Source organism: Periplaneta americana, chromosome 9 (assembly GCF_040183065.1).
Source record: "Periplaneta americana isolate PAMFEO1 chromosome 9, P.americana_PAMFEO1_priV1, whole genome shotgun sequence".
NCBI lineage: Eukaryota > Metazoa > Arthropoda > Insecta > Blattodea > Blattidae > Periplaneta > Periplaneta americana.
The window spans coordinates 172,989,575-173,000,296 of NC_091125.1; the positions used below are offsets into that span (position 1 = coordinate 172,989,575).

Sequence of the window (10,722 nt, forward strand, 5' to 3'; positions counted from 1 at the left end):
TACATCCTGCAAACTTAGATGTTATATTCATCTCTTGGTGGCGCTTTACGAATTCGACAGCAGCCACTTTTCAGAGTCTGGATGAAGGAGCTTAATTTCTCCAAGAAAAATTCAACACTTCTTGAACATATAATGAACAACTAAATTATGGAGTATATCCATGAATCTAGCATTTTGTTACCAACTGCGAAAAATATGGCAGGCTAGTCATCTTTTAGGAGCATAATTTCTATTAAAACATTAAAAATTATCAGAAACACTAATTTTTCCCTAATTCCCTAATTACACGAGCATAATTCGTTTTTGCATAGATGCGTATAAAATTTCATGGAAATATGTTACATAGGGGAGAAATTATTAACTCTGTATAAATGTAGCCTCTAAACACAAGAAGTAGATTCCCATATAAAAACCATTATCTGAATTTATGCTACCTGTAACTATACTGTGTGAAATATAATGTAAATATTTCAGTTAAGATAGAAATTATTAATTTAGTCTATAAAGCACTTCCGATACAACTCTTCACACAATAATAATAATAATAATAATAATAATAATAATAATAATAATAATAATTATAGTAATAGTAATAATAATAATAAGAAGAAGAAGAAGAAGAAGAAGAAGAATACACACTCGCCCGAATACAGAAATGTGAAGGGTCAGCAGGACAGAGTATTTGAGAATCATATCATATCATATCATAATATATATTCCTTACATTCATGTTAACAACCCTTAAATGTGCAAAACTTCATATCTCACACTAGTTTATTAAAAAAGGTCGGACTGTAAAGAAAACAACTATCGCAATTTTCATATTTTAAGATTCCCTGCAGTTTATACAATTTCATTTATACCACTTAGGATGTATTCATTAAGGATATGCTAATTTTTAATGAAACACACACACACACACACACACACACACATCTATTATACTAAACATAAACCCACAAGAGAAAACAATACTTGTATTAACTGTAAACATTTTTCTTCCTTTCTTTATTTTTAGCAGAATCCTCCATTTCACCCTTTATCTCACTAGATGCGCTTCCCGCAGACATTCTTCATTATATGTTTCACACACCACTTCGTAACACTTGCAGCGGTTGACTTTTGTTTTCTTGTCTTTTTCTCTAGGGTATATTGTACATAGTGCTCGGTATCGGTGCTCGTTCACGTGATATTTTACCTTTGTTTTTCTTGCTAACTCCTGCCAATTTTTCTGATATTTCCCGTAGTTGATTGGTCAAGTACTGCGGATTGATTCCCGGTTATAACAAACACACCTACACTACATTCCAATGATTTCTGACTCGTTACTGCACATTTTAGAAACACTGTACGGAAGCACACGCAGTCTCTCGTAAATCAACAGGTTACAACAGAGACTTACACTTGCAAACGCGTGGGGATTTCAGAAAATTTCTTACTATTTCAGTACCTTTAACTGTACAACAGATTTTGTTTTCTCGAAAAAGAAAGGTCAACGTTACTATTGACAAAAGACAGAAACGTACGATTACAATACCTTTATTTTAAACAATCTTAGAGGTGGTCTGGGAATTCCTAAACTCACCACGCGACTACTTAACCCTAGACAGGTAATCATCACTGTACTCATGTTAAAGGTAAGCATTCGTAATTTTTACTACTCACATTTTAATTAACTGAAATCAACTCAATATCACACATTTAACAACTTTTACACTTTTCGTAGCCATTAGTGTTCATTTAATTTTAAGTTTGTCATAAAGTCTTTACGTTCATGTTATTGTCCTATTTACAATTAGTGCAAACAACAGCGCGATGTTCTCTGCAGAACCCCTTTTTGCAAAGTCCACAAAATGTTGTCATCATTCTCCTCTTCTTTGCAGGACATTTATAGCAAACAGTACGTTCACCATCTGGCTGCATTACCTGGCATTGTTGTTGCACAGCAATGTTCAGATGTTCTTCAATTGTTGCCCGCAGAGATCGGTGTAAAGTAGGACGTGCAAAGCGGTGCTGCATCCACGGTTTTGTCAGCTCTTCACACAATTGGAAAATGAATTGTTTTCTTGATATTGTTTTCTGAGTTCTTCTAACTATAAATTATCCATGAATTTATACTTGCAATATTTAGCATGTTGTAAAATATTGCTAGTGGCCAGCGCCTCGTCTTTCTATTGCAGGAAAGATTGTGGCACATTTGACATAGTGTATCTACACCACCTTTAGTCCCATTGTAAATAATAATAATAATAATAATAATAATAATAATAAAGGCTTTACATATAACGTGTTGCTTACTGTTGTCATTGCAGTCCACGTCGGTGGGGGTGGGGGGGTTTCTTTCTCCTCCTCCTTCCTCTAAAAAGAGCAGTTACCAGGGTCTAAGGAAGTGAATGCCCTTTTCTTTCTGGGCTCATCCCTACATTTGTCTTAGCTCCTTAGGGAAAACCACGGAAAACCCTCAGGCTTGCGAATAGACTGAATGAATGAGAGGAGAAACTTTAAAGGTACGTGAAAACACGTCCATGCAAGGGAGTTGGGACTGTGAAAAATTGAATATGTGAAATCCAAGACTGTATTTGCCAGGCGAGCAAAGATGAAGAAGAAGAAAGGCTTACGTATGACGTGTGGCTTACTGTTGTCATTGCAGTCCGCGTCGGCCAGCGGTGGGAGGGGGGGGGGGTCAATATACCTGCACATATCAGTTCAAATTATAAAAACCTCTTAATGCTACTGCGGTACTATTCCATTGCCGAACACAATATGAAGAAATTAGCAGATCCCTGAACTGAACTCTTATTACTCTGAAATTACCGCGCAGTACAATTATAGCTATGACGCATTGCAAGCGTTAGTCACCATATCGATTTGCTAAGCAAATTTAATCCCTTTAGAGCATGTCCCCCCCCCCTCCTCCTCCATATCAGCCAACAACATACTGGATGAAGAAGACTCCTGCAAAAGGGACGAATTAAGATTTAATTTTATTTTAATGATAGACTAACATTGCAAAGTTCCAAAATAATTTTTTGCATTCCTTCATTACACTAGTCGTACAAAATTGCGGTCGTATCTCGTACTATCTATACTAATAATAAATCTGTAGCCGAAATTTTTCTGGTAAGTTTCGATTTTCCAAAAGTAATTGGTCCTAACATATATAATTAACCACCCTGAAACCGAAAATCGCATTTTTGAAATTTTTGTTTGTATGTCTGTCTGTATGTTTGTTACCTTTTCACGCGATAATGGCTGAACCGATTTATATGAAAACTGGAATATAAATTAAGTTTGTTGTAACTTAGATTTTAGGCTATATGGCATTCGAAATACATTATTTAAAAGGGGAGTTATAAGGGGGCCTGAATTAAATAAATCGAAATATCTCGCTTATTATTGATATTTGAGAAAAAATGTTACATAACAGATGTTCCTTTAAAAATGATTTCCGTTAAGTTTTATTTTTTTACAACATTTTGATAGGACTGATATTTAATGAGATAAATGAGTTTTAAAATTAAAATAACGCTATCTAAGACGGTGCAATGAATTAAGAACAAATGACTTCGTCTATAAGGGGCCTTGGACAACAACAATCGAAACAGGGGCCTTGGACATCAACAAACAATCGAAAGCTATTAAACATAGCCTACAGGGAATGTTTCTGTGTTTGTATGAAGTAATATCACAAGCTCGTAAATTAACTGATTTGTATAATTAGTTATTATTTCACCATTGGAAACTGTAGTTTCTCTAGATGGACATAATGCTATAATGTTATTACAGTAACGTCTGAGTAAATCGAGGACAGGTAAGATTAAAATAGCTTCTTATGCACAGAAAATTTGATAGGCTATTTTGTACATTCGTTTTCTGTATTTCTTAAAATAATATTTATGTACACGCATTTTAATCTCAGAGAATTAACGAACAACGAGAGTGTATTGATTTAGTATGCAGTAATAGTACTTTAGCTTGGCAATCCATTATTTTAATAATTCATATTTTAACTATGCTCAATTGAATCGTGTTAAAATACATAAAATATATATGCAATAAATGCAGTGCTAAAAAAAAATTGGGTAATATGCGAAGCAGATTATCTTGCGCTGTTGTAAAAGTTGTTCCCTGGATCAGACGTCCTATTTTAATTATGTAATTACTTTATATTTATTTCTAACAGGTGGAGCGGAGCGAACGGGTACGGCTAGCTAACAATAAGTGAGAACTTACAATACAACAACAACAACAACAACAGCTGATAATCTGAAAGGGAACATAGTAATTTGGGGTGAATTAAAATGCAGCTTCCATTCGTTTAAAATTTCTTTAAATTTTAACTAAATATTAATGTAGATATTACCTCTAAAGGTAAATGGGGGCATGTTTCACAACGCTAACAAATTACAAATTAACAATATACAATTAACAACGGAAATATTACATATGCTTGTTAACTGTGTTTCACAATGCAATCTTATTCACTTGTATGTTTTAACGAACTTTACAAAATCGGCGAAACAAACTTACAAATACGCATAATTGGTTGAACAAAATCGCCAACGACAGTTTACAAAAATCACTAAGGATCAGAGGTAAAGTAGCTGTAATTTTAGAACTATCGATGGACATGTTTATATTTTTTTATATATATTTTATTTAGATTTTGCTACATCGGCGACAACGGAGTTTCGCGGCATGCAATTGGTCGAGCATACCAATGCATTAATTAGCCTACGACTTAACTGACGAAAGTTAGCGCGAAATTCATTCAAATAATTGATAAATAATGGATTTGACCCACGTAGTTATATGCAGTTGATAGAGCAGCTAACATGTCCATCCATTAAAATCAACTTCGCTCTCTGCTGGTCCATCAGTATATTTTATTGTTTCATCCATAACCTCGCCAACATTAGGGAACCCAGCAGGAGGAGCATAAAAATCCTTTGCCCGAGTAAGCACATTCGGTGATCAATAACCCGCCTCGAGTTTTTTCAATCTTGTAACAACATCAACTACCATGTGTGAACTTTTGCACACTGTAATCTTATAAATTCCGTTCTTATCTGCTAACGCAGGGAACTGAGAGCTACTATGCAACCAATGCAGTTCTCGCTTTGAGGTTAGGGCACCACTTTTCCCTTTCAGATGTTGCATGTGATGTCCCATATCTTGTAGGAGAGATTACAGCGAAATGGGATTCGGAACGACTTCAGAATACTGCGTAAGTAATGCCGACATTGCATTATTAAGTGATTGGTTTTCGGTGCAAAGTTTTTCTTCTTTAAGTGCGAGTATTTATTAAATACGTTCCTCGTATATAAGAACTAACGCGGTATTCTGAAGTATAGCGCGGGATTCATTCGAAACCTTTCATTAATATTCGTACAATGATACGAACGTGGCCGGAAAATTCTACGTTAGGCCTAAATGCAAAATCTTCGTCTGAGTCGCTAGAACTACTCAATAACATCACAACTGCTTCAGTGTAATTCTTAATGGTACCCTGTTACTATAAAATTGATTTTATACATATGTGTTTATTTTTTTCATTCACAATTAGAAGCTATTTCAACAGGGCTACTGTAGAAAATGTGCTAACTTCACTAGTAAAGTTTAGTTTACACGTTTGTAAAATTACTCCTTCGTTGTGAAACAAACATATCACTTGTAAAGAGCGCAAAATTTCATTCGTAAAGATTTGATTTCCTTTGTACAGTCCACCTTTACAAACAAAGATTGTGAAACAGAAGTTTACAAACAGAGTTCACAATTTCCAAAGATTGTAAACTTTGTGAAACACCCCACTGGTGAATCAGCACGCCGAGCTCGATCGAAATACAACCAGTTACTATTATTTCCCTATCGTTTTTTGACATTTGATTCCGCGTCCTACCCCTTTCATTCGTTACTAACCAACAACGCCAATAGCAGAAGGTAACGCAAAAACAGTCACCGGTTCCCCGATGCATGGCTTTCTCTCTCAATGTCAACTGAGAGTTAAAAATATTCATTATAATATGCACTTTCCACTCACTCCTCAGAATGTCTTCTTTATTTTTATTTATTTATTTATTTATTTATTTTTAAAGATATGTGAGCTACGTACTGTATGTCTGATGTTTTGCCATCGTACATTCAAATATTTATATTCACTGTACAGTACAGCGAACTGTTTATACTTACTGTACATGCTATAACTACTTCTCCCAACTCCGCTATTGCTATATTTCCTAAACTAAACGCTGATATTGAAATAACGCCTGGTCTGATAATGCAGTCTGTTTAAATTTCTACCGACCAAGTTCTGCCCTTCATCATGGGAAAACAACGAGCTTCTTTAAAGGATACAACTACTAGGACAGAGATATTTTCATTATGGAATTTGTACTACCCACTGAAATGTAGTAACTAATGGGATTTTAATTAGCCATATATGTACAGTATATTACATTCTTTACCTAAAATGTCTCTAACTTCTAGGGAGAGCGCGAGGTACGTTCACAATCCCCTGAATACATATTCCCTTCTTCGAGAAAACGCAGAGAAGTGAACCGTCTCATATGAATATGCTACCAGTCATAAGTTTCAATACGGAGCTGCAAGTACTTAAGAATTATCAATTACTCTACAATTATGCAGCGGCGTCATCATCCAAGCTATAGCTGGAATAGGGAAGGGAACATAATATCCCATAAGTCTTATTAGAACACGCTGGAAATAGTGACGTAAAAAAAAAAATCGCCAACGGCACGTGGTGTTCCCAAGCGGTCACCCATCCAAGTACTGACCACGCCCAATGTTGCTTGACTTCGGTGATCGGACGAGAACCGGTATTTTCAACATGGTATGGCCGTTGCCGATGAAACTGCGTAATCTGTAGGCACTTGAGGACGATGGGATTGGGGTGCACTCGATAAAACCTGCACTCGCTCACACACACACGTAAACTGCCTGCTTAGACTCTGTACCTAAATTACCAAGCTCGTTGGATGTCATTGGGATAGATGATAAATCTATCTATCAACGGCAGTTTGGTTACGTTTCAACGTCACACACTGCTGGATTGACACGGGATTAATAAAACAGCTAGTCGGCATTCTAAGTTAAGCCACAGGTGGATTGTTGTTCAACAGCGGAGCCTCCTTTCAACCACATGGTTGTGGAACTGTAGTCGGATTTTCGACATCATTTTCATGCCATACTACGGAACTTCACACAAACTTCAATTCACTTCTTGCACCGGCGGCTACTACGAATGGACTGAAGCTCGCTACTGACTAGGGGGGGGGGGACATTTGTCTCTTGATGGATTACGTGACAGATATATAAAGTATCAGTCGTATGTTATGAACCCGAGTTTCAATAAAGATAGATTACCCGTATGTCCACAGATTCTCAGTAGTGGCCTGCGGAAGGATTATGACCGCGGTCGACAAGTTACCTTCTAAGTTGTTTTCCCTCAACAATTAATGCTGCCAAGTGAGTAGGAATGACACCGCGCTCTCATATAAGTCGTACGAAACTATTAAGGAAACGAATTTGCCTCGTGGATCCAAGTCTCCCATGGACTGCCTATAATGTATTATCTATCCTAGAAGTGTTATCGGGGTGATTATTTAAATTTTCACTCGGTGGGAAACGCTGTTGTTCTTCATTCATCTACTCTGTTATGAATAACTTGTGGCCCTTAAAAGGGCCGGTTGCTGATTCCCTAGCAAGCACTCCCGCTTACTTGGAACTAGTGTATTTTGTGACGGCCTTGGTCCCTTCACTGACGGCGTGCTTGGCCAGCTCACCGGGTAGCAGGAGACGGACGGCTGTCTGGATCTCCCGACTGGTGATGGTCGACCGCTTGTTGTAATGCGCGAGCCGCGAAGCTTCCGCGGCGATGCGCTCGAAGATGTCGTTAACGAAGCTGTTCATGATGCTCATAGCCTTTGAACTGATTCCCGTGTCTGGGTGAACTTGTTTCAGAACCTTGTAGATGTAAATGGCGTAGCTCTCCTTCCTCTTGCGCTTCTTCTTCTTATCGCCCTTCGAAATATTCTTCTGGGCCTTGCCGGCCTTCTTGGCAGCCTTTCCGGAAGCTTTGGGGGGCATGGTGCTCGTCTGATGATGAGCCCGGAGGGAGAAAAATATTTAAGTCGCAGGGACAATGCCGTACTGCCTTCCCAGTGCGAGCCAATAGAAACAGCGCAAACGTTTGTGACTTTACGATTGGTCCGCTGTCGATTATTGACGTTGGCGTAAAAGTGAAGGTTACCGTCGGGCCCTGCATTGATGAGATGGCATCAGATGATCAGGCAGGTGGAGATAGCTGCATGGCAGAGGATTGATCAGTCGCGCTCCGCATCGTACTGTGCATCGGGTGCGGACCGTACGGGAACACGCCCGAGGCGAAAAGTGAAGGCCACCGTTTTGCTTATAATACCGGGCGCGGACCGTACGAGAACACGCCTGAGGCGTATTTGTATACTTCAGAGAGAAACCCTTTAGTTGCGTGTTTTCTTTCCAGTGAGAACCGAAACAGTGGGTAGGTCTATGCAGTGTTCGTGTGTGTGTACTCTTCCGTAAAGATGTAGCTACGAAGGAACCTCTACAGTGTGGACACTGAGTAGTGATCAATAGTGCTAGAGAAGCCGTACGCAAGTGACTAAACCCTCAAGACTGTGGGTTTTTGTGCCATTGCCTCGAGTGAACTCTTCAATTGTTAACATCTCTAGTGTGGTGCTAGTGTACGGACCACTAGTTAACCGATCCAGATATACAGTTCTCTCCGCTTAACGATAGGACGTTACTGCGGAAATTTCCATCTAGTTGTAGCGCACCTTTACTACAATATTGTTCCAGTTAGAGAGAAGCCAACACAGTGTAGCATACCGAGTGACTGACAATTTGGACGTGTATTAAATCTTATATCACGTCAAGTGTATTCGAGTGCAAGACATTTACTATGCGTGCAGACATGTTTCACTCTCTCTGCTTGTGAAAACTAAACAGTGCTCTGTGTGCTCATAGTACAAAACAATCTAACGTGCAGTGAGTGAACCAACTAAATAGTGTCAACGAAACTTTACACTCCAAATATTCTCCTTTGTCTTTTCATTTCTGGACTTAGTTTAACCTTTCTTATCTCTCTCTCCAATATATACCTCAAATGCCGCAGTGTCAATTACAGTGTTTAGTGCTACGTATTACATCTTCAACCAAATAGTGCATCATAACTCCAACACAAATCAAAAGGAGGAGCCACCATGAATAACAACAACCCTGAAAGCAGAGCAACACAACCAGCAGACAGAGGTAAGGGCAGTCACAACTCCTCAAAAAACCGCTCTCACTCCGCTGAGGATTTGTCAGTAAACACTCCATCCACTGACAATCCTTTTCCAGGTCTAATACACCAGCAGTCACCGCCTGACGCTTTCACAGAATCAGAGGCAAACACAACCCTTATAATATATAATTATAGTGCCTCAGAGCTCAAAAAAGTTCTAAACCAAATTCGTGTGCATGTTCGCTGGTATAAACACCATGAACACCTGCTTATTATAAATTTCCATACCCGAGCTCACCTCTCAAAATTTACACAGTACATTCCACCCTCAATTCTTGGGCCTAGTGATAAAACTCAGTACATGATTCCGGAGCAAGCTAAATTGCAAGCTCCTTGGCTCTCACAACCCGCTCAAAGACAATACAAACCAAATGCAGCTACCAAAGAAATATCTGCCCCTACCGCAAAAACTCCACTCAAAACAAATAACAGAGAACTACGATACAGACTAGAAAATCTGATATCGTCTCTGCCACTTCCCTCTCAAAGCACCACAGTACACCAAGACCTACAATCCCCCGTATCACCAATCCAAACGAATCCTAATTTTGCCCCCAATCAAATCACGCCACAACCTTCCACATCAAATGCAAATAATAAAACCACTCCTAGCAAAGACATTCGAATATCACAAACGCATCCACCGCCTGCTGCAACTCAAATTGACTCACGCGTAGCTATGCGTATCAATAACCAAGATCTACACAAAAACAACCCCACCATCATATATCAAAATTGCCTAAAAATTCAAATCACACCACCTCGACAAACCTGGTCGCAAAAATTCAGTTCAACAACTCTTATTTTCGAAAACCAAGAGCACTTAGATAAATTCATCTCCTCCTACCCACCCAACACTTTCGGACCCAACGCAGAATATGCAATTAAAATTAACAGACAGAACAGAAATACGGAGAGTGCTCAATCTTACGCCAAAGAAACCAATCTAGTTGCTACTGGAATCTCCCCGGAAATAGATACAGAAACAGTATCAGCTGCTATGACAAACATCAACTTAGAACACACTAGGATCACAAGAATAAGAAATAGCTACGGACCAACGCCCCTTGTTCGCATTTTCACAAAAAACCCGAACACCATATCGACACTTCTCAGCGATGGCCTCCGACTGTGGGGCAGAACATATCATTGTGAACCGCCCAAACTAGGAAAACGCCATATTCCATGCAGGAACTGTCATCAGTATCTGCATAAGAAGAAAAACTGCACAAACCCCGCAGTTTGTTTTCACTGTGGGAACATTGGCACTTCCTGTGCACATAAAGATCGACCACATCATTGCGCCACCTGTAATAGAGACGGACATTATACAGGACAGATGCACTGTCCACTATATCCACGCGAAATCCAACTCCCCG

At 38.9% G+C, this 10,722-nt stretch overlaps 1 non-coding gene across 1 annotated transcript; it reads right to left on the minus strand.

Annotated features, from left to right (window-relative positions):
- Positions 1-6,745: 6,745 nt before the first annotated feature.
- On the minus strand, positions 6,746-6,864 carry LOC138706878 (5S ribosomal RNA). The gene has a single exon (XR_011334124.1). It is a non-coding gene; the product is annotated as a 5S ribosomal RNA (ribosomal RNA).
- Between the last annotated feature and the right edge of the window lie 3,858 nt (positions 6,865-10,722).